The sequence below is a fragment of the Onychostoma macrolepis genome, chromosome 13, assembly GCF_012432095.1.
Source record: "Onychostoma macrolepis isolate SWU-2019 chromosome 13, ASM1243209v1, whole genome shotgun sequence".
Lineage (NCBI taxonomy): Eukaryota > Metazoa > Chordata > Actinopteri > Cypriniformes > Cyprinidae > Onychostoma > Onychostoma macrolepis.
The window spans coordinates 24865013-24886741 of record NC_081167.1 but is presented as its reverse complement, the minus strand read 5'-3'; the positions used below and the strand labels follow the sequence as shown (position 1 = coordinate 24886741).

Sequence of the window (21729 nt, the reverse complement as noted above, 5' to 3'; positions counted from 1 at the left end):
GATAACCAGGGACTCTGCTCACTTAAGAACTAAGAACTAAGTTTTGTTTCCCAGCATCATCATATTTTGTCTTTTTTCACTTACGTTCTGCTCTCAAGGCATATGGAGATCCCTGGGCATCCCCTATTTCCTCTCATCCTATGCGGGATTGGATCGCACCACCCTCTGGTCGGCCATCTTTAATACATAGTAAACTTAATGATCATGCTGCAAAGTCTCTTTCTATTAAATCTATCTGGAATCGTGAATTAACAGATTTTGATTTATCGGTCGACTGGGAGAGGGTGTGGTCTAATCTAATCTTAACTTCTAAAAACTGACTCATCGTTTTATCCATTTCAAAGTCATCCATAGAGCTTACATATCTCCTTACAAGAGATTTAAAACGAATCCGCATTCGACCTATAACTGTCATATCTGTAACACTGTATCAGCAGGTACTTTTCTCCACATGTTTTGGGAATGTCCAATTATTGTCAATCTATGGACTCGTGAATTCTGTTTTGTCCTTTTTACTACAAACTGATTACGTGTCTAATCCAGGTTTATGTCTTCTCAAAGACGATTCTAACTTCTGTTAGAAGAAAAAGAAGGCAATAATACAAAACTAGTTTACTCCGCACATGTGTGCAAAAATATTTTGAAATCATAGCCTCCTTAAAATAGTGACTTGTGAATGTGCAACAGCACGAATCAACAAGGCTAAACCTAGTACCACTGATGCATGGCTGTTTTTCTTCCAACATTTTGGACTATATAAAGGAATGACCATATAAAGTTTTTATCTTTTTTTTTTCCTTCCCTTTTTTCTTTCAGAGAGTGAAATTGTTGATGGTGTGTCTGTTGGTTTCCCCCTCCCTGTTGTTTGTCTGAATGGATGTTGTTTTGTTGATTTTAAAGAAAATAAAAAGTTGATCAAAAAAAAAAAAACGCAAAACTTCACATGAAAATTCAAAATCATACTGTAAATTCAACCATACTTCTACTGTAGCCATATTGTTGCTAGGAGTTTTGGTTTTTGGTGACAACCTGAAGAGAACCTATACAGGGCATTCTCAAATGTTTATATTTATGCTTTATTTTATAACCAATAACTAATGGTCCCAGAATGTTCTGGGAACTAAACATTTTTTCTCTGGTATGCATTCATCTGGCGTGGGATTGTCAAACAACAAGGAGAGATCTGAGGTCAGTATTATAATTTGTTCAAGGCCTAAAGGGAACCTCAAAGCCTGGGTCAACTAAGCAGGACCAAATGGATTCTTTTAAAAGGGTGACAGTCCAAAGTCCAGGCTTATCAAGGCCATTAACACTAGAGGCTGCACTTTATAATTGACTTGGGGCTCATTGGAAAAAATCAAAATCATACTTTGCCTGCCTGCTGTGACAACGAGGTCCAAATCCTATTGCTTTTATGTGGCTTCAGAGGGCCGTTGACTCCAGCTAGGGCTCGTAGAACCGTGAGGCCCAAGCACATAGATCAAGCGTGTAAGGACAGCATTGAGACGCTTTGCCACCTTACTGGGATAATTATTTGACTCGTTCAAAATAATGATGGTCTTATCCTCAGAGCAGGGCCAGTGATGATTTAAACAGGGGAAGAAAACTCTCTGTATGGTGGAATAGAAGGCCAGCACATTTACTGCTATAAAAACACAAAATCCCTCACAGAAAGAGCTCTATTGTTGTGGAGGATGGAGAGTGTGCCATATATACGGTGCTCTAATGAGACTGCTGACAGCACAGGCAGGAGAAATCAAAGAGCGCTGAAGGTGTCGAACTCATTGAGCAGTAAAGGGACAAGCAGAACTGAACAGGTGCAGAGCTGACTGTTACTCTTGCTCTTTACTTTTTACTGTCTAAAAAACAAAGAGAATGCAGAAAGTTATTTTTGTTTGTCACTTCGTTTTGTGAAATCCATAATTTAGGTTGAAGTGTGTCACAAAAAATGCGATTGTATAAAAAAAAAAAAGACATTGCATCTATCAGTTTGTAGACTATTTATTTATATTTATTTTATTTATTTCAATTCAACATTTTCTGAATATGTACAATTGCAATAAAATGTTGCTTTTTATATTGCTTGCAAATAAAATTTATAAATTGCAAACTGACAGATGCAATTGAATAAACTTTACACATTGCTTAATATGATATATTCACATACATTAACAATATATATTAATATTAATGTTATTGTTTAAAAAATACAGTTGCATCTATTAGGTTATATCTATTTATTGTAAAATTGCAATGAAATTTTGTAATTTATATTGCTTGCAAAATTAAATTTAATTATGAATGGACAGGTGCAACTTTATTAAAAATATATACATTACTACTACTGTATTAATATTACACTGCAATTGCATCCATCAGTTATATCAATATATTTTATATCTCTTTCTTATTTCTTTGATATTACTTGCCAAAATACAGTAAACTGTGAACTGACAAAGATGCAATTGTATACAATAAATAATATAAATCACAAAAAAATATTACTGCAATTTCATTGCATTTTTACATAGGGCAAAAGGAGTGCTTTGGGAAACTTAGCTTATTTATGCCTTTCATATTTGGTGTCATGCATACATGGCATAATTCATATTTAACATTGGCTCATTCTAGTGCAGGAATGCACACGCTCATAATTTTATCATAAAAAAGTAATGTCACCAGAAATCTGCCATTTAACAAAAATTATCCTGGAATCCATACATGCAGATCATCTCATCCTTGGGATTTGATCCTGACTGTAAAGAGTATTTTGTGGACAGTGTTCTGATGTTACCACCTACACTCCATCACTCAAAAACATTGACGCAGATTTGCGCTGTTAATATTCAGGCAGTGAGGTTTTTAGTTCCTGTGAGATGCTCCATAAGCTTACCATTAATATAGCACATATGCAATCCACCCTCCTTACATTACCAGAGGGAAGACACACACACACATCCCTAAATGCTAAATTTTAAATCATCTCCATGCAAGGAAATCCCAGTAAAATGGTCTCTGAAAATGATGGCTATTGAATTAGGAGTAAAAACAATCTTAGCACTTACCGGTAATCAAGTTTGATGGTTTTACCAAGCAAACTGAGCAGCATCCTGCTGAAGCATTCAAGGCCTTTACCTCCAACCAAAGAGCTGTTGACCCAAACATCAACCCCAGAGAATTTGCTTCCCCAAACCACTAATGCAATTAGAGTCGCAGGCAAACAGAGGTGCTGAGGCCACTTCAAAACGTCCCTGCCAACATGGGTAAGCTAGCGTGAGCAACAATACATGCAGCACTATAAAGAACCCTCATAAATGTCTGTCTTTCTCCAACCACAGAATAACACTTTATAATTTGTAAAATGAACCCTTTGCACAACTGGACGAAAAGCCAGGGGTGACAAACAGCATGCTTTTGCCCCTTTTTCATTAGTTTGTTGTTTTATAGTCTGGTTTTATAGAAAGTCGTCTTTGGGTCATTAGAAATGTCTGAAATGCTCCCAGAAACAATGCAGCAAAAATTCAGAGACACAAAATCAGTATATGAGAAATTCTGAAATGGAAAAGACGGCAGTCAAACGATGCACTCAAGAGAACCATAAAAGAACTGTAAAAATACACTTTCACTTCACCTTTAACTGTTCCACGGGTCCATTCTGAGGTCTGCGCCACTGCTTCCAGATATATCGGCTCATAACTTCATCCTCCAGCGGCCCAGACTCTGATCGTGGAAGAACTGAGGTAACAAGTGTGACCTTCATTCAGGACAGCAGCAAGTGGAAGCATGTACTTCCTGTCTGAAACATTAAGAACAGCCTATCAACGATCTCATTAGACAACTTGAAACATCGCTTTTTGTTCCTAAAACATCTGAATAATAATATTTCTTGGTACATTAAATGGACTGGAATGGCCAATATTCTCCAAAGGATGTCTGAGCTTGGCTCCCATGCTGCATTTTTTAAAAGTACTGATTATTGGATGGGATTTGAGTCAGGATTATTGGTTGAGTTCTGTTTCATGAAGGGTGGAAATATTTGACTCTCTTCAACAGATCTGAAAATTGATGTTTAATTTTAATGACAGAACCCAGTGGAACGCCAAACTGCTGTTCTGTATCAGGATTTTTGCTTGTTACCAATCAGACATGTCCGAACTGAGTGTTATGCAAAGCTCTCTAGTTCCCCCCAGTGATTAGAAAAGTTAAGTGCTAAAATGCAAAATAGCCAATGTTTCATTAATAAACATATTCCACTGCTGCTGTTAGAAGCATAAAATGAAGCTGAGTAACAGCTATTAACCCTATAAAACCTATTGTATATTTTTTATACGGACATTTCTAAAGCCTCTAAATTTGAAGTATTTTAAGCATTTGAAAATCTTACTAAAACATTATTGGGACATATAGAGCGACAACTGATATTTATATGCATTTCGTTGATGTAGTGTACGTTACAAGCTTTGTAACACTATCCTACTTTTTAGTCACGTAGATATGAGCAGCTGCACCATTTTATTTTTATTTATTTAGCTACTATTTTTTTTTTTTTTTTTTGGCTGTTTGGGTCTCTGAATACAAACATGGTATTTTTTTCCTATTAGTAGGCTATATGAGCGATAACAGCACGTCAAAAGGTCGAAAAAATAAAAAAAAAAATAAAAATAAATTAGAGATGTGCGAGTCTCATTATTGTAATTTTACAGCCCTGAGATGACTGGATGTTTTCAGCTGATTTCCTATTGAACTGTCAACTAATTCGCAATGGTCAAACTATAAATAATATAGTGAATTAATTAATTAATTAAGCTACAAACTCGATCATAATACACAATGTTTCCATCTAACATGCATTTTTGAGGTGCAGAGTTAGATTAATGGAGTGTTTTACTTGTTAGCAGCACAGTAAACAGGTTAGCCTGAACCTCACCTGAAAATGTTCGATTCGATTCCATTGGATGTTATATTTGGAATGGAATTATGGATATTTTATTTGTAGTTGTAAACATCATGCTTTTTCGCTTATTTCAGTTAATGTCATAAAACTAGCGAGCTAGTAGCCTACTGACAGTGTCGTGTAAACATGGCAGGAACAGACAAACCGATTCAATATTATGGCTCGCGAATCATTATTCAGATCAGGAGTAGGCTACGGAGCACTGGTCTAATGGCCGTTTAAACGGAAGGCTGCATCCTCCGGAGGTCGCATTTGTAGGCTGCATACGTCATCATAAAGCCTGGTTTATTTCAGTTAACTGAGCATTACATTTGCGAGTCAAAAGCATATTACAACAGTTTACACTTAACTAAGAATAATGGTCAAATTTATAACTGTTAATATTCTAAAATAATATCTTCTTTATGACGTATGCAGCCTACAAATGCGACCTCCGGAAGATGCAGCCTTTCGTTCGAGGAAGGGCCATTATGTTCTCTGTTAAGTTTCAGATCAGAGGTACGGAGCGCGGAACGCGAATCATTTGATTCAGATCGGGACTTCGGTGCGGGTTCGTTTTTTTTTTTTTTTTTTAATTCTGATGATAATGATGATGATCATTGTTATTAACATTATTATTATTATTAAACGGTACAAAACAAACCATTAGGCTAAGGCAGACAGTACAGTTATAAAAACAAAAGAAAGAAAGAAGCAACAAATCCCTTAAGAAACTTAACTATGGTTTTATTTAAAATGTAGCCTAGTAGGCCTAACCATGTTTTTTTTTTTTTTTTCTCTTTACCTTATTAGGACACATACAGTAGGATTAATATAACAGAGATGCAGTTTTCACTGTTTTAGGATTAACCGAACTTTGGATAGGCTAGTTTCCAAAGTTGGACATTGTTATGATTTTTTAGGGGGCGTAGAATTTAGCAAGGACGCTATGGTATGTCCCTACCAATATCCAGCAACAAATGGTCCCTTATCAATAATTTTGATCAAACAATGAAATATCTGTTGTCTGCTGTTATGTCCCCTACCAATGCCAAAATCAAACCTACACCCTTGCTGAATACAATGTCATTATTACAATGCAAAAAAACATCTTGTCATCCATTAAAAAAAAAAAAATCCTAAACTTAAAACAAGTGATACTTACTTTTAGCAAAACTTCATTCATTGAAACTTTTATTTTCAAATATACCATTATATTACTTAGATGTAATCTGGCATTGCTGTATCTCTCCACTAGATGGCAGAAGACACCGGTACTTATTGGGCAGCACTACAGAAATCCAATACAGTACCTTCATTAATATCTGACAATCTAATGTGTGCAGCTCAAATTGCACCTAAGGTCAGCATTGGCCTTGTTTACTCTATCGTTCCTTGTCTTGTTATGTATAAAGTCCATCAGTGCATTTTTTTTTGCACATTAATAACATTACTACTGTAGATAGCCAAAAGCTTGGTGGTCATTGCAATGTAATGTAAGTTAGTGTTAATAATAATTGTTAAAGTAATAATACAAAATAAAATTAAATTAAAAAAATAAAAAAATAAAAAAACACTGATATACACTGAAATACTCCGGAGGGTAAACTTTACCATTAGATTCCTAAAAAAAAAAAAAAATGGATGTCTATGGTGTTTCAAGAAGGTAGTAGTTGTCTACACACTCTCATGTCACTCAGAAATTATTACAATTATTATTTTGTTTACTTGTACAACAAAATAACAACAACAATAACAAAAATAAAAAGTGAGGACTTTTAATGTCAAAGTTACTCATTTCCATACAACAAAAATGAATAGTGATCAATATAAAATACAAGTGATTAAAATTAAATCAAATTATAATTATATGTATAATTATAAATATATTTAATGTCTAGTGATTAGCTGTACAAATTACAGACTTTATGTTAGGATGGGATTTGAAACCAGGACTCCTTGCAAGTGCTTGAAACCCCTAGTTAGGGTCAATGAAAGACTTAATAGACAATACTTTTCAACCGAAAATTAATATTTCACACTAATTGGTGTAACTGGAATCATAAGACTTGCATTTGCATTACTGTGAGAGTCCTGAAACTCACAGCGTGTGTTGAAATCATGTTAATTTCTCTCCTCTCTACATGTTTATCACCGTGTGAGGAAACAGAACTTAATGAATCGCTTTATTTTTTCTTTTCTTTAAATGCGTCTCACACTTTGATGAGGGCCTGAAAGCTTGAATTACATATCAAACTCCTTCAGAACAAACACAGACACTTACTCAGCACAGCCTCATATCTCAGAGCTCAGGTAATTTATATGCAGACAGGTGATTGATAGTTCTCATTCCTGTATCAGGTGACTGTTGGAGTGGGACATTCTCCATGCATGTTGCCAAGAACCGTAAACCCAAACAGCTGATAGAGATTAATGCATTAGCTTTATCACAGCTCTCAATGACCACACTATGACAGACATTCACTTTTGGGCCAGAGGTGTCAAGAAGTACTAACATAAGCCTCTCATATTTCAAACTTACAGACAGATGAAAGTGTTGGTCGGTAATTGATATGCAATGTCATCACCATCCACTGTACACTCCAATCCAATATCAGCCTCAGTGAATTTTCACTAGAAATAAGCCTAGAACAAAATTTATTTAATGACATCTTATTTTAGTTCAGTTTGACAAACACATAATTTCACCTTCAATTAATTTTTTTTTTTTTTTTCAAAAGACAAAAAATGGTTAAAAATGATAAACTTTACATATTTTGAAGAAAATTTGAGAGGTACTTGCATGAGCAATTTTCAATTATGTTTTTTATTACATAAAGACTGACATAAGAAAGAAAAAATCTCAATAAATAACAATAACAATAAACAACTAATCTATAACAGCAGCTGCACCAAACAAGCATCATGATGTTAGTGCCCTCAAGAGAGTTAATTTGCTAAAACTGCTAAAAATGAAAATAGAACTGTGTATGCTATCGAGTTCAAATACAATTGATTAAAATAAGTGAATTAAATTATAAGCATTTCAATGCCCAGAATGTCCAGAATAAGCTGTGCAAAAGACAAATAAACCAACTTTACTTGATGTTAGGTCAAGTTTCAAACTCCTAGTTAGGGTCATAAAGGAGTTAATAGACAATCATGCATTCTGACTGAAAATTAATATGACAGCTATTGAATTACAGATTTTCTGAATTACAAATTAAACTAAATATGGTCGAAAAACTATAAGCTTCTTTTTTACTTTTTTGGAAAAAATTTAGAAAATTTGAGAAGTGTTTGCATGGTGCTTTACTTACACTTGATCTATTTTTTTAGTTACATAAAGACAAAAGTATTTATGAAAAAATATATTTAAGATTCTCAAAAGATTCTCAAAAAAACAAACAATCTAAACTAACCTAATCTAAACAGCTTCAGCCAAAAAACAAGCAGATGCACCACACAGGCACTGACATGTCAGCGCTAAGGAATTCATTTGCTACAACTGCTAAAAATGAAAATAGATGTGTGCATTCGACAGTAGTGTGCTTCAGCCCTGCAGTTATTACACAGAGTCCATTAAGCACACTGGCTCACTGTTTTTAGAGGCCAAACGGGAGCGGGTGGGAACTCACTCTCTCTCTCCTGCAGTCTAATGAGCTGTGCCTGGATCCTTGTCTCGTCAGATCTGAGGAACGTAAGGCGGGATACAAGCAGCGCGTAACGAGTCCTGTTTGACCTCGTCTCGGCGGCGGGCCGGCATTTGGCAGCACCTGCTCTCGGCGGCTGTCATCAGATTTCAGCCACTGTCCAGACAGCCTGGCTTCCACCTCCGGCTCTGTCCTGCGGCACAGTCACGTGAGAGACCAACGGCCTCATCCCTGCTGATTCAGAGACACCAGGAGAGAGAAAGAGTAAATGCCAAGGACATTTCAGGGTGCAAACCAACATGCATGTGCACACATACACTTGTAAAGAAGTATAACAACTTCTTTACAAGTATAACAAAGCCTTAACAAATATAACAAAGCCAAACTGTATATTAAATATATTTCTCACCCTTATGCCAACCAATATGTAGATGAGTTTATTTCTTTATCAGAACCTTTATGGAGAAATTGAGCATTACATCACTTACTCATCAATGGATCCTCTGCAGTGTGAATGGGTGCCGTCAGAATGAGCTGATAAAAACATCACAATAATCCATAAGTAATCCACACAACTCCAGTCCATCAATTAATGTCTGGGTCCAGTGAAAAGTCATCTTATCTGAATCAGGAGAGAAATATGCACAGATCAAGCACCGTCAACAAGCAAAAACCATTCTAAACAAATATGTCAGTGGATTTTTAAGTGAAATGACAACAGGAGATAGATTTTTTCACTGGAGGAATTATGGATTATGGACTTGTATATTGGTCAAACGCACTGGTTTAAAGTTAAAATACCTCAATGACAGATATTTTAGTCACTTCACAAAGATGTTGTTTGACTGACTGGAATCATTGTCATTGTGGAGTCCACTTGTGGATTATTGTGATGTTTTTGTCAACTGTTTGGACTCTCATTCTGATGGCACCCATTCACTGCGGATCCATTGATGAACAAGTGATGTAATGCTACATTTCAGAAAAGTCTCTGCTAAAGTTGCATCAAATCAAATATTGCCAGTACTGGAAGTGAAATCACATCCATGTTTTGGGGACGTTCCAGTTCCATGACAGGGAGGCTACAAATCATCTCCTAACTATTCTTTATCTCTCTCTCTTTTTAAACAGATTTCTCTCTATACATAAAAAGCAGTTTATACTAATTTGATTTGCTGGTCTTAGGTGGTTTAAGCTGCTCTGTCTAGTCTCCCAGTCTGTCCAAACTGGTGTTTAGCTGGTCAGCTATCTGATTCCAGCTTGACAACCTGCAAACCAATATACAAGTCTTGTTTTGCAACATTTAAGTCTTGTTGTATAACTCATCATGTATGACTGACAAGGTGAGGCCTTTTGAAATAATTCACACCCTCATAAAACACATTTTGTCTAGTCTCATGCAGTTAAACATTGAGAAAAGAGTCTGAGAGAGCAAATGTGCACAGTTCAACGTGAAATGCAACAAAATGAAAAGCATCTGATTCTGCCAGAATGTGGTCCTACACATGACACTTGAGACAAATGAACAGCGGCATCACCGATTACCAGGCGCTCGGATGAATTGGCTTCCTCTGTCTTCTTTGCGTGTGCATTGTGATGGGATGGAAGTGTTTGGATGCTCTACAAAAGCAGCTGTCATATCTGCTGAGACACTATAATAGGACATTCATTTCTAAGATTCAATGCCGTCTTTTGTGTTCAGCAAAAAAAAAAGTGACAATTTCACGAACAGATTTTGTGTGATTAAACAGTGCTGTCTCAATATGGAGTTAATAAACTGTGAAGACAGAAACACATTTAGGCCTGTATAATATGCTTCATTTAGAGGCAGTCACACTTCTGATTTAGAGTCTGAATTAAAGAGGGAAATACCTGTGTGTTGTGTTGTGTTGTGTGTGTGTGTGTGTGTGTGTATACAAGATTATAATAGCTAGTATATAAATAACAATGGGAATAGAATAGAATAGAATAGAATAGAATAGTTTTCAGTTGGCATTCTTCAAAGCAGTGTGAGTTAAGAAAAATGCATAAGGTAAAATGGGAGTTCAATGATCAATTACCATTTAAATATCAGGAAACAATAAAATAAAAGACAATCAGTCTTAAATTGTATTAATTTGCCTAACATTGGACGTCAAGCTTCAACATCCAAATGCTCTCAGCAAACACATGAAAATCTACTGACAAATGAAATTAGAATACTCCTCTCATGAACACCTATAAAGAATGCAAATCACTTACATAAAGAGATCATTGCATTAATGTAACCATAAATGCAGTCACTGAATCCAGAATTGTGGAAACTGTGAAAAAAAAAAAAAAAAAAAATGTTATAGAAGAAACACATTCTTGAAGTAAGGAGAAGAATCCCTTTCAAAAAAATTTAAAACATAACAAACTTTACAAAAATGCAGCAAAATAAAACATGCCAGAACAAGTGTTTCCAGTATTTTTAGACATAACTCCGGAACATTTTTAATTAGTAATTTAATGAAGTGTAAATACTGTGACTGTCAATATGGTCATTGGGACTAAAATTGCACTAATATGGTTTTATGGTTCAACTGTATTCCTTGGAGAACCATGTACTGTAAATACCCAGGTAAATACCAAGTACCATGTGATACATCTGGTACACCATATGCTGCCATCAGTGTACCGTGGTTCCATCACGTAGTAACAGATTTACAACACCACACACCACAAAAGTAACCCGTTACAGTCACTTCCCAAGAGGGACGCCCAATATTGCAAATGAGCTGTGAGAATGATACCCGCGCGAGCACGCGTATGTGTGCGTGTGAGTGTGTGCAGTGTAATTCATATCTCTGCTAGTAGTATCTCTGGATTACTGACGTGTGTGCCCGCGCTCTTATATCTGTGCGCTCTCGCTTTACGCGCAGTTTGATGGCGTCGCCGCGCGCTCCTCTCTGCGTTCTCCGATCATCGCTTACCATCTCACGGTTTATGGACGGAGAGGACCAGATATTATGATAGCACATTGTCGGGGTTGGTTCTACAATATTTTCGCCAAAGTGTTTTGTGGAAACTGTGTCACCGCTTGAGCTCCGAACCGAGCCGTGAGAGATAAGAGAAGTTTGCCGGATACAGGTGCGATCTTTCTCTAACTCCAGCTGATGATCACAGACACAGATCTGGACTGCCGGATTCCAGTAGATCATATCAGATCTAGCGCAAGGTGAGCCCAGACACACACTATTATAATGATGATGGTGATGTTGTTTAGAGTTGACTCAGTGCAGGAGATTCCTTACAGCAACAGTGATGCTCTTTACAGAAATAGAGAAGACTGGGACTAGTTGTCACACTTCTTACTCCAGTAGGCGAAATATTTCTTAGGTTTGATTTGGGAAGCATCAGAATTTACGCATTTATTTAAAGTGTTGGATACACAAAGCTGCTGAACATGTCCATTATTGCACAGAAAAAAAAGAAGAAGAAAAAACGCACGTTAGAAGCGGGGCATGTTGTCACACTTACAGTAGTTGCCACGATACGAACCTGCTGTGTATTGACACAGATTTGAGAAGAATACCTTTTTTATTATTATTATTGATTATCTATGGTATCGTCCACAACATATGTGGCAGCAAAATGTAAACAGCATAACAATTGTGTCACAAATGACAAAAAAAAAAAAAAAAATTGGCCAACAAACAGTTAAAAATGTCACTTAGTTTGTACAGTGCAAAAAAATATATAAACTTTAAACTTAGTGTTTGAAACCAACGTACTAAACCACTGTTACAGAAAAGAAGTAGCTATTATAACCAGAGTTCTGAGTTTTTCAGATCATTCAGATAAAACTTACTTCTCCATTATTTGTATATTCTTTCATTTCTGTTATTATGGCTAAATACGTTACTTCTGTTATTAGACTATATTTGTCTTCAAACCAGTATCAGTGTGTTAAAGCGTCAAGGCTCTGTCTAAACTGAAGTTTTAGCACAATCGGCAGGCGCTTGAGAAACCTGAGATTGTTCAAGTTTAAGTTGCATTGATCTTTATCCATTAAGACTCTTATAAGCGCATCCGCAGATAAGAGCTGCCTTTCAGTGTTATGTTACCTTAGTCCTGAGAACATGTTCATGTTAACAAGATGCAAAATATATCTCGTAACTGTCAAACATAAGCCGTTGATTGGTAAGTGTGAACATTACCATTTATCACAGGACACTGAATATGCAGGCATATATAGACGGTGTTAGAGTGCTGTAAAGTCTGTTTTATGAGCATTTGAAACTAATTGAAAGAATAGAAGCGTGCTGACATCTTCAGACTCGACCACCTTGATGCATACTGTTCACAGAGTGCACTATGCTGCCAACACTACGCGCACAAGTGTTATTTACAACACACTATGCTCTCACTCTAACACCCCTGCTTTTCCAGCCCTGTCTTTTGCTTTTAAACTGAAATTTATTAGAAGCGTGTCCAGTGTGGGTGTTTTGTTTGGTTCAGGTCAGAATTCTGTTACAGTCCTGTAGGACCTGCTGTCTGCTGCTTATACCATCTGTGATATATTTCCATAAACTTTCACACTGTCTTATGTAGTATTCAAAGAGCAGAGCAGATTTATAGCCAGGGATGACTTACATTTTAATTTTGTAGATGCTTAAATATAATCCAACTGTATGCTAACTGTATCCCATCATATGCGAAAACACAAAAATATACACCATAACACAAAACTCTGATTGGTTGAGCCATGTACAAAGCCTTTGTAGAATGCTGATAAACATATACCTATCAACACATATTCTGTATTAACACACTAATTTGCTATGTTGCTTTTTAAGCATAAACCGGCATTCAGGTATTATTTATCATATTGCTGTTGCTACTGTTTTATAAAAGTAGCATATTGTGTAACATGGGCTAAACATCATCCAAAAGTGCTAGCAAGGTCAGTATTTCCAAAAACAACAGCAACAAACTTTGGTAGATTTTAAGATGATAATGAACTAAAGTGCTAAAATAGTCTGTCAAGGGCAGACATATTCAGTCTCTGGATTTATAGCACATTTAAAGGAATGCTCTGGGTCAAATATAACTGAAGCTGTATTGACTGCATGTGTGTAATGTTATCGATTACCAAAAAGTAATTTAGACTCGTCCCTGAGCAAACGTGTGAACGGTAATGCACTTACAATTGAACATTATTTGACTTCTCCTTAATCCAGTTGCTTCATAATTGTTTTCCCTCTCTCATCTCACTGTGCTGGGTAAGGGTTTCGGCTTTTCCTGTTTATTTGAGACAAAAAACAACAACAACAGCATGAAACAATAGATCATATATACAGTGCAAGAAAGTTACAAGAGGAGTTCACCCAAAAATGACAATTCTGTCATTATTTACTCACCTTCATATTGTTCTAAACCTGCATGCTGTAATTTTGTTCCTATGGAATGCAAAAGTGAACAAAATGAAAATTTTCAGAAAATGTATTCAGCCTTAGGTGAATAAGATAAGATGTAGAAGAGTTTGTTTATTTATCAGAACCAATTTGGAAAAAAAATTGCATTACATCACTTGCTCACCAATGGATCCTCTGCAGTGAATGGGTGCCATCAGAATGAGAGTCCAAACAGCTGATAAACACATCACTCCAGTCCATTCTGTGAAGCGAAAAGCTGTGTGTTCATAAAAAACAAATCCATCAAGACATTGTTAACTTCAAATCATTGCTTCCAGGCTAAAATTAGTCATCTGTCCATAATATTGCTCTTCCAGCTGTTTGGACTGTCATTCTGATGGCACCCATACACTGCAGAGCCAGATGTATTGCTAAATTTCTCCATATCTGTTCAGATGAAGAAACAAACTCATCTCCATCTTGTATTACCTGAGGGTGAGTAAATTTCTGCAAAATTTCATTTTTGGGTGAACTATTCCTTTAAGCTTCAAAAAATGACTAACAAACACTGATGCACGCATTGTATTGTATAACTAAAGTGTTCTGATCAGTCAGAAAATAACTTTTTATAAGGAACAGATTGATATTCTAATCTACAAATTTAGTCTACACTTTAAACCCATGTTTCATTTCAATGCTGGAATGTACAGCAGGTTCATATGCTTTGTTCAACAGTCCATTATTCTATAATCTGCTTAGTTTTTTTCTGGGTTTGGCTGTATTGTTTAATACTTTACACCTCTGGGTGGCAGGTGCATGGGGCTTTCTCTAAAGAAGATATATTTGTCCTGTGCCCTCTGTTCTTTATCTCTGGTGAGCAGGGATTCTCTCGCAGCTGTGACACCCATCAGTGCTGAATGATAGATATGGTGCCGGTGCACAGGGGAAGTTTATGGAGCAAATGATTTGCTGTACCACGCAATACACGAGCCGCTGACTCTCCTGCACAGAGATTCAATGCAAGAAATAACAACAGACCTAAAATAGACCTTTAATATGTGTGTGTGTGTGCACGTGTGCACGCAGAACCGCAGCTTGTTAGGATGTGCAAAACAACATATATTCTATATCAACTAGTAGGTTAAAGAATAATTAGGCTGTTAGTCCTATGTTTTATGACTTGTCAACTAGGTGACCACTATAACCCATTCCTGTGTGCGCTAAAACGAAGTTCAGATAATAGCAATATTATTATCCTTGATTATTCTTAATGCGAGTGGAGTCAAAATCCATGTGGCCTCCTTTAAATACCATATTTTTGCCTAATCAACATAATTGCTCCGTCTCAGAGGGAATGATAATTATGTGCCTCTTCCTTTCTTTTTTTTTGTCTAAGACAGGCTGATCTTTTGACCATGCACTCTAGTTGTGTTTTTTTCTCAACACTGCTCCATGGCAACAGGCATGACGATCCATCAGGGGAAAAAAAAAAAAACATGCATCTTTGGTATATCTCCAGAACTGCATTGATTGCTTTTCACACTTTAATCATATGCAAACCCCCATGTCATCATTATGAGATATGTTGTTGTAGATGTAATGAAAAGACTAATTTTGAGACAAAAAGACAGTAAATTCTGAGGGTTGCCAGTGTAAATGATAGATCTGATCTCTTCTTCTTGAATGTGCAATCCGAGCTTGCACATTAAACAACATCTGTTTTAAAACTAATGCTCTCATATCATGGTGAAAAGCTTTTCTGTGGTTTTTGACAGTGTGCTGGTGTGTAGAAGATCTTTGCAAATGCTGTTAACCAGAGACATATAAAAGTGTTTGTCTCTCTGCTTCAGCTGTAAGTTCCGTTGGTAACTAAGATGATCATACTGATACATTGGTAGTGTATGTGTACGTGTGTGTGTAAGCTGAACAACATACACCTGACAGGAATATGGGCTGAAAATGTGAGCCAACGTGCCAAAAGCTTCTAGAGGTGACAGAATTCTGTGGTGAATGTTTTCCCGTTCCTCAAACATGTTTCCTGTGCTATTTTATATCATAAAATATTTTATATTGATATATTTTTGGAGAGAATAGGTATTGTTAGGAAATTCATGGTGGTTTCTAGGATGTTTTTGGAGGTCTAGGCGGTTGCCTACCAATCCAAGTCAAAAGACTCTCACTAATATTGTCTGTACATCCTTCCTTGTGAATCATTGGGATTATTTGCCCATTTTATCCACTAGGGGCAGTATAACTAATATCTATTACATTATAAGCGATTTTAGAATGGTAACTATATTTGAATAAAATTATAAATTATATAAATAATATAGTTGTAAAGTGACACTGAAGACTGACGTAATGACTACTGAATCTTCAGGTTTTTATCCACTAGGGACAGTATAACCAAACTCTATTACAGTATAATTGATTTTAGAATTGTAATAAATATAAATGATATAAATAATAAATAATATAAATTATTAAGTTGCAAAGTGACAGTGAAGACTGGAGTAATGGCTGCTGAAAATTCAGCTTTTTATCCACTAGGGGCAGTATAACCAAACTCCATTACAGTATAATTGATTTTAGAATTGTAATAAATATAAATGATATAAATAATAAATAATATAAATCATTAAGTTGCAAAGTGACAGTGAAGACTGGAGTAATGGCTGCTGAAAATTCAGCTTTTTATCCACTGGGGGCAGTATAACCAAACTCTATTACAGTATAATTGATTTTAGAATTGTAATAAATATAAATGATATAAATAATAAATAATATAAATTATTAAGTTGCAAAGTGACAGTGACTTATTTTGTAGCTGATTTTGTTGCTCAAATTGTAATTACATTTCTCAATATTCCATTAAAGTGATCCCATAGTCACAACAGTAGAGGAATTTTCCAACCCCATATTTTTATACATCACATAACCTTGCATTAATGTCTATTAATCATAATCTAGTGACTTAAATGCTTTAATGAAACGGACATGATCATATATGATTCATTATAACGTAATGAATGCAAATCAAAAAGGAAGATTATTCATATCAGATGAATGATAAGTCAGTAAAATGAAAATTATGACTGGAAGAGACACGTTTGAAGCCATTGTAAAAAAGCCAATGCATGCAAAGACATAGCAGATTACATGATGGTCTGACCTTACATCAGTTGAATTCTATATTAGTGCATGAAGTTAGATGTAACAATAAACATCCTGCAGTTACAATGTACAATGCAAAAATGTAATCTCTCCTAATCAAAGAAGCTATCTACACTGAAAGACCTGTTTTGCATGCAATATAAATTAAATTGCACTGTGGTATAAATGATATACAACCCAAATTCCGGAAATGTTGGGACGTTTTGTTTTTTTAATTTGAATAAAATGAAAACTAACCGACTTTAAAATCAGATGAGCCAATTATTTTATTCACAATAGAACATAGTTAACATAAATGTTTAAACTGAGAAAGTTTAAAATTTTATGCACAAAATGAGCTCATTTCAAATTTGATGCCTGCTACAGGTCTCAAAATAGTTGGGACGGGGGCATGTTTACCATGGTTTAGCATCTTCTCTTCTTTTCAAAACAGTTTGAAGACATCTGGGCATCGAGGTTATGAGTTTCTGGAGTTTTGGTGTTGGAATTTGGTCCCATTCTTGCCTGATATAGGTTTCCAGCTTCTGAAGAGTTTGTGGTCGTCTTTGACGTATTTTTCATTTAAGGATGCACCAAATGTTCTCTATAGGTGAAAGATCTGGACTGCAGGCAGGCCAATTCAGCACCCGGACTCTTCTACTACGAAGCCATGCTGTTGTAATAGCTGCAGTATGTGGTTTTGCATTGTACTGCTGAAATACATGTCGTCTGGAGGGGAGCATATGTTGCTCTAAAAAGTTTATATACTTTTCAACATTCATAGTGCCTTCCAAAACACACAAGCTGCCCATACCATATGCACTTAGGTCTCCCTCCTCTTTAGCCCAGAGGACACGGCATCCGTGATTTCCAACAAGAATGTCAAATTTGGACTCGTCTGACCATAGAACACTTTTACACTTTGAAACAATCCATTTTAAATGAGCCTTGGCCCACAGAACACGACGGCGCTTCTGGACCATGTTCACATATGGCTTCCTTTTTGCATGATAAATCTTTAGTTGGCATCTGCAGATGGCACGACAGATTGTGTTTACGGACAGTGGTTTCTGGAAGTATTCCTGGGCCCATTTAGTAATGTCAATGACAAAATCATGCCGATGAGTGATGTAGTGTCATCTGAGGGCCCGAAGGGCATCCAATAAAGGTCTTCGGCCTTGTCCCTTACGCACAGAGGGCCCAATTATACACCCGGCACAATGCGGCGCAGCACAAGTGATTTTGCTAGTTTCAACCTGACGCAGTTCTCATTTTCCCGTCCTGCGGCACGTTGTTTAAATAGCAAATGAATTTGCGCCCATTTGTGCACCCATGGTCTAAAAAAAAGGTGTGTTCAGGCGCATTGCTGGCGCATTGCTATTTTCAGGAACTGAAAATAGACTGCACCATAGACCAACTCAAACCTGGTCTAAAGTCTAAAGTCAATGGCACAATATTTTTTTGTTATTTAAAGAGCGTTTTAGTAGAAAATGCACCTCTGGGTGGGTCCACAACATGCGTTCACTTTGCTTATTACAAACAGGGATGCACAGCAGCAAACAAACATGCCAAATATTAAAAATTAAAGTATTACAGTGTAAAGGAATATTATTGTGTAGGCTACATAAATATAAAAAGTGCCGACCGTTTTTCCTGTCGTTATAATAGCAAAAGTGGATTCGGAAACGTCTTAAGTGCACCTGATCTAAGCGGTTTAGACCATGCGCTTAGATCGTTAAAATAGGGCCCAGAGATTTCTCCAATTTATCTGAAACTTTTGATGATGTTATGCACTGTAGATGATGAGATTTGTATCGTAAAAAGCGCTATACAAATAAACTTGAATTGAATTGAATTTAATTTAATTTGCAAAGCCTTTGCAATTTGATGTTGAGGAACATTGTTTTTAAAGTATTCCACAATCTTTTTATGCACTCTTTCACAGATTGGAGAGCCTCTGCCCATATTTACTTCTGAGAGACTCTGCCTCTCTAAGACATCCCTTTTATAGCTAATCATGTTACAGACCTGATGTCAATTACCTTAATTAGTTGCTAGATGTTCTCCCAGCTGAATCTTTTCAAAATGTCTTGCTTTTTCAGCCCTTTGTTGCCCCCGCGCCAACTTTTTTGAGACCTGTAGCAGGCATCAAATTTGAAATGAGCTCATTTAGTGGATAAAAGTGTACAATTTCTCCTTTTAAACATTTGCTATGTTCTCTATGTTCTATTGTGAATAAAATATTGGCCCATGTGATTTGAAAGTCTTTCAGTTTTCATTTTATTCAAATTTTAAAAAGTCCCAATATTTCCGGAATTCGGGTTGTAGAAAAATGCATCTTCAACAAGCCACACAATTTGATATCATTCATTTCCATTATACAAACAGTTCAGGTTGAGTTACACAGTGTTACACAGCATTTAACCCTTATGACAGAAATGTACACATACGGACTATTCAGCTTCTCTGAATATCATTTTGTTTCCGCAGTGCTTTAAACACATCTTAGTGTATTTGAATTTGAGTACAGCGGTGATGTCTCTCATACTACTGGGTTGACGGCTCTGTCTGCTATCTGTCTTCTATCACTTGTGTTTCAAATGTCCAATAAGAGTCAGAGCTCATAGGGCTGTGAGTCATAGACCGCATGCTCTGGTGTGAACGATTCAACAGGATGAAAGGAATGCGAGTCTGCCTTTGTTACAGGATTTTGTTTGTTCTCTCTCCATCTCACTCTCTCTCTAATGTTTTGTTTACGCTTTTAATGATATCACCTCAAGGTAAGCCATACCACAGCTGCTGGTGGAAAAGGACATCACTTTGTTCTTGTAGAAATTTGAGCAGTGAATGCTAAAAAGGGAATGAAAAAGGAAGAAAAAGCCCTGATTTATCTCTTTTGAAATGGCCAGGCGCTTAAAGGAATAACTGAATTGAAGATTATTATTTACTCACCCTTATGTTGTTTCAAACTTCTATGATGTTTCTTTTTTTCTCTGTAAAACAAAGGGAGAAATGGTACTTTGGTATTTGGTACTTTTAACTTTGGGGAATTCAAAATGGTTCTTATAATGCATAGTACAACCATCTTCTGGATACTTTATTTATAAAGGAATAGGTCACCCAAAAATGAAAATTTGATGAAAACCCTCAAGCCACTGTTTCTTCATCGGAACAGTTTTGGAGAAATTTAGCATTACGTCAGTTGCTCACCAGTAGATCCTCGCAGTGAATGGGTTCCGTCAGAATGAGAGTCCAAACAGCTGATAAAAAATGGGTGACGTCAGAATTGGAGTTCAAACAGGTGATAAAATGCATCACAATCCACAAGAAATCCACACAACTCCAGTTCATCAATTAACATAGCGTCAAGTGAAATGCTGTAAGTTTGTAAGAAACAAAACAAATCATTAAGACGATTTTAATTTCCGGATAAAATACGAGTCATCTATCCATAATATTGCTTTCTCCAGTGAAAAAGGCATCTTGTCTGAATCAGGGGAGAAATATGCACAGATCAAGCATTCTTTAGAAGTGAAAACAGTCCAGAACAGTTCTAAACAAATATGATGGTGTATTTTTGAAATGTGAAGACAACAGGCTGAAGGACTTTTTACCTGGAGAAAGCATGATTATGGAGTTTTGGATTATGGTATTTTGGCAAGAAACAACAGTTTAAAATTAAATTGCCTTAATGGTCAATTAGTTTTTTTTGTTTTGTTTTTTTTACAAACACACAGCTTTTCACTTCACAAGACGTTAATTGATGGGCTGAAGTCATGTAGATTATGATTATTGTGATGTTTTTATCAGCTGTTTGGACTCTCATTCTGACAGCGCCCATTCACTGCAGAGGATCTATTGGTGAGAAAGTGATGTCATGCTAAATTTCTCCAAATCTATTACCATAAAGAAACAAACTCATCTACATTTTGGATTGCCTGAGGGTGAATCAATTTTAAGTACATTTTTGGGTGTTCCTTGAGCATATGACTTGTATTCCAGGAAAGAAAGCAATTTCTATGGGTTTGGAAGGACATGAGAGTGAGTAAATGATAACAGAATTGTCATTTGTAGGTGAATTATCTCTTTAACCCAGGTACAAGTAAGGGTAACCATGGAGGTGCCAAAGCCAATGACATGGAGCTTCAGGGCCGCTCCATGCTTCCTGGCACACAAGGAGCCCGATGCGCCAGCGCCTCGGCAGGAGACGCAGTCTTTCTGCTCTCGCTACATCATGGAATCTGTCCTCATATGCTGGTATCCTGTAGGCATAACTGGTTCATCCCCACATGCCTTTCCAAGAATTACATAGAAGGGAAATGCAAATTCACAAAATGCCCTGCAGGAAGTGGCGCACATGACTGTGGTTTTTCTTTACAGGCATCTGGCAGTCATATATTTGGCTTTATGGTGTGAAATGAGGAGGGGAAAATGAAAAACTGTGATTGACAGATTTGCAAACAAGGACATGGCAAGGTGCTTCAGCAAAGAACAGAAAATGACATTTTTACTGAAATGCATCTCTGCAGTTATTGCTTCTCAGCTATTTTTGGTCTTATTGCTGACTGAGGCCATATTCTCATGACATTTAGTATTATAGCACGTTCAATTA

At 36.4% G+C, this 21729-nt stretch overlaps 1 protein-coding gene and 1 long non-coding RNA gene across 8 annotated transcripts in view; one reads left to right on the top strand and one right to left on the bottom strand.

The window, feature by feature from the left end:
- The window catches only part of LOC131552756 (uncharacterized), a 47555-nt gene extending 42401 nt beyond the window's left edge, over window positions 1-5154 (bottom strand). For both annotated transcript variants that reach the window (XR_009274052.1, XR_009274053.1), the window contains exons 1-2: window positions 4928-5154; window positions 3632-3796 (exon numbers count right to left, since the gene is read on the bottom strand). This is a non-coding gene — a long non-coding RNA (uncharacterized LOC131552756). The remainder of the gene's footprint in view (window positions 1-3631; window positions 3797-4927) is intronic.
- A 6199-nt stretch (window positions 5155-11353) lies between these two features.
- Window positions 11354-21729, top strand: part of zgc:171482 (zinc finger protein) — a 107668-nt gene continuing 97292 nt past the window's right edge. For all 6 annotated transcript variants that reach the window (XR_009274004.1, XR_009274002.1, XR_009274003.1 and 3 more), the window contains exon 1: window positions 11354-11785. The gene's annotated coding sequence lies outside the window, so the exon portion shown is untranslated. The remainder of the gene's footprint in view (window positions 11786-21729) is intronic.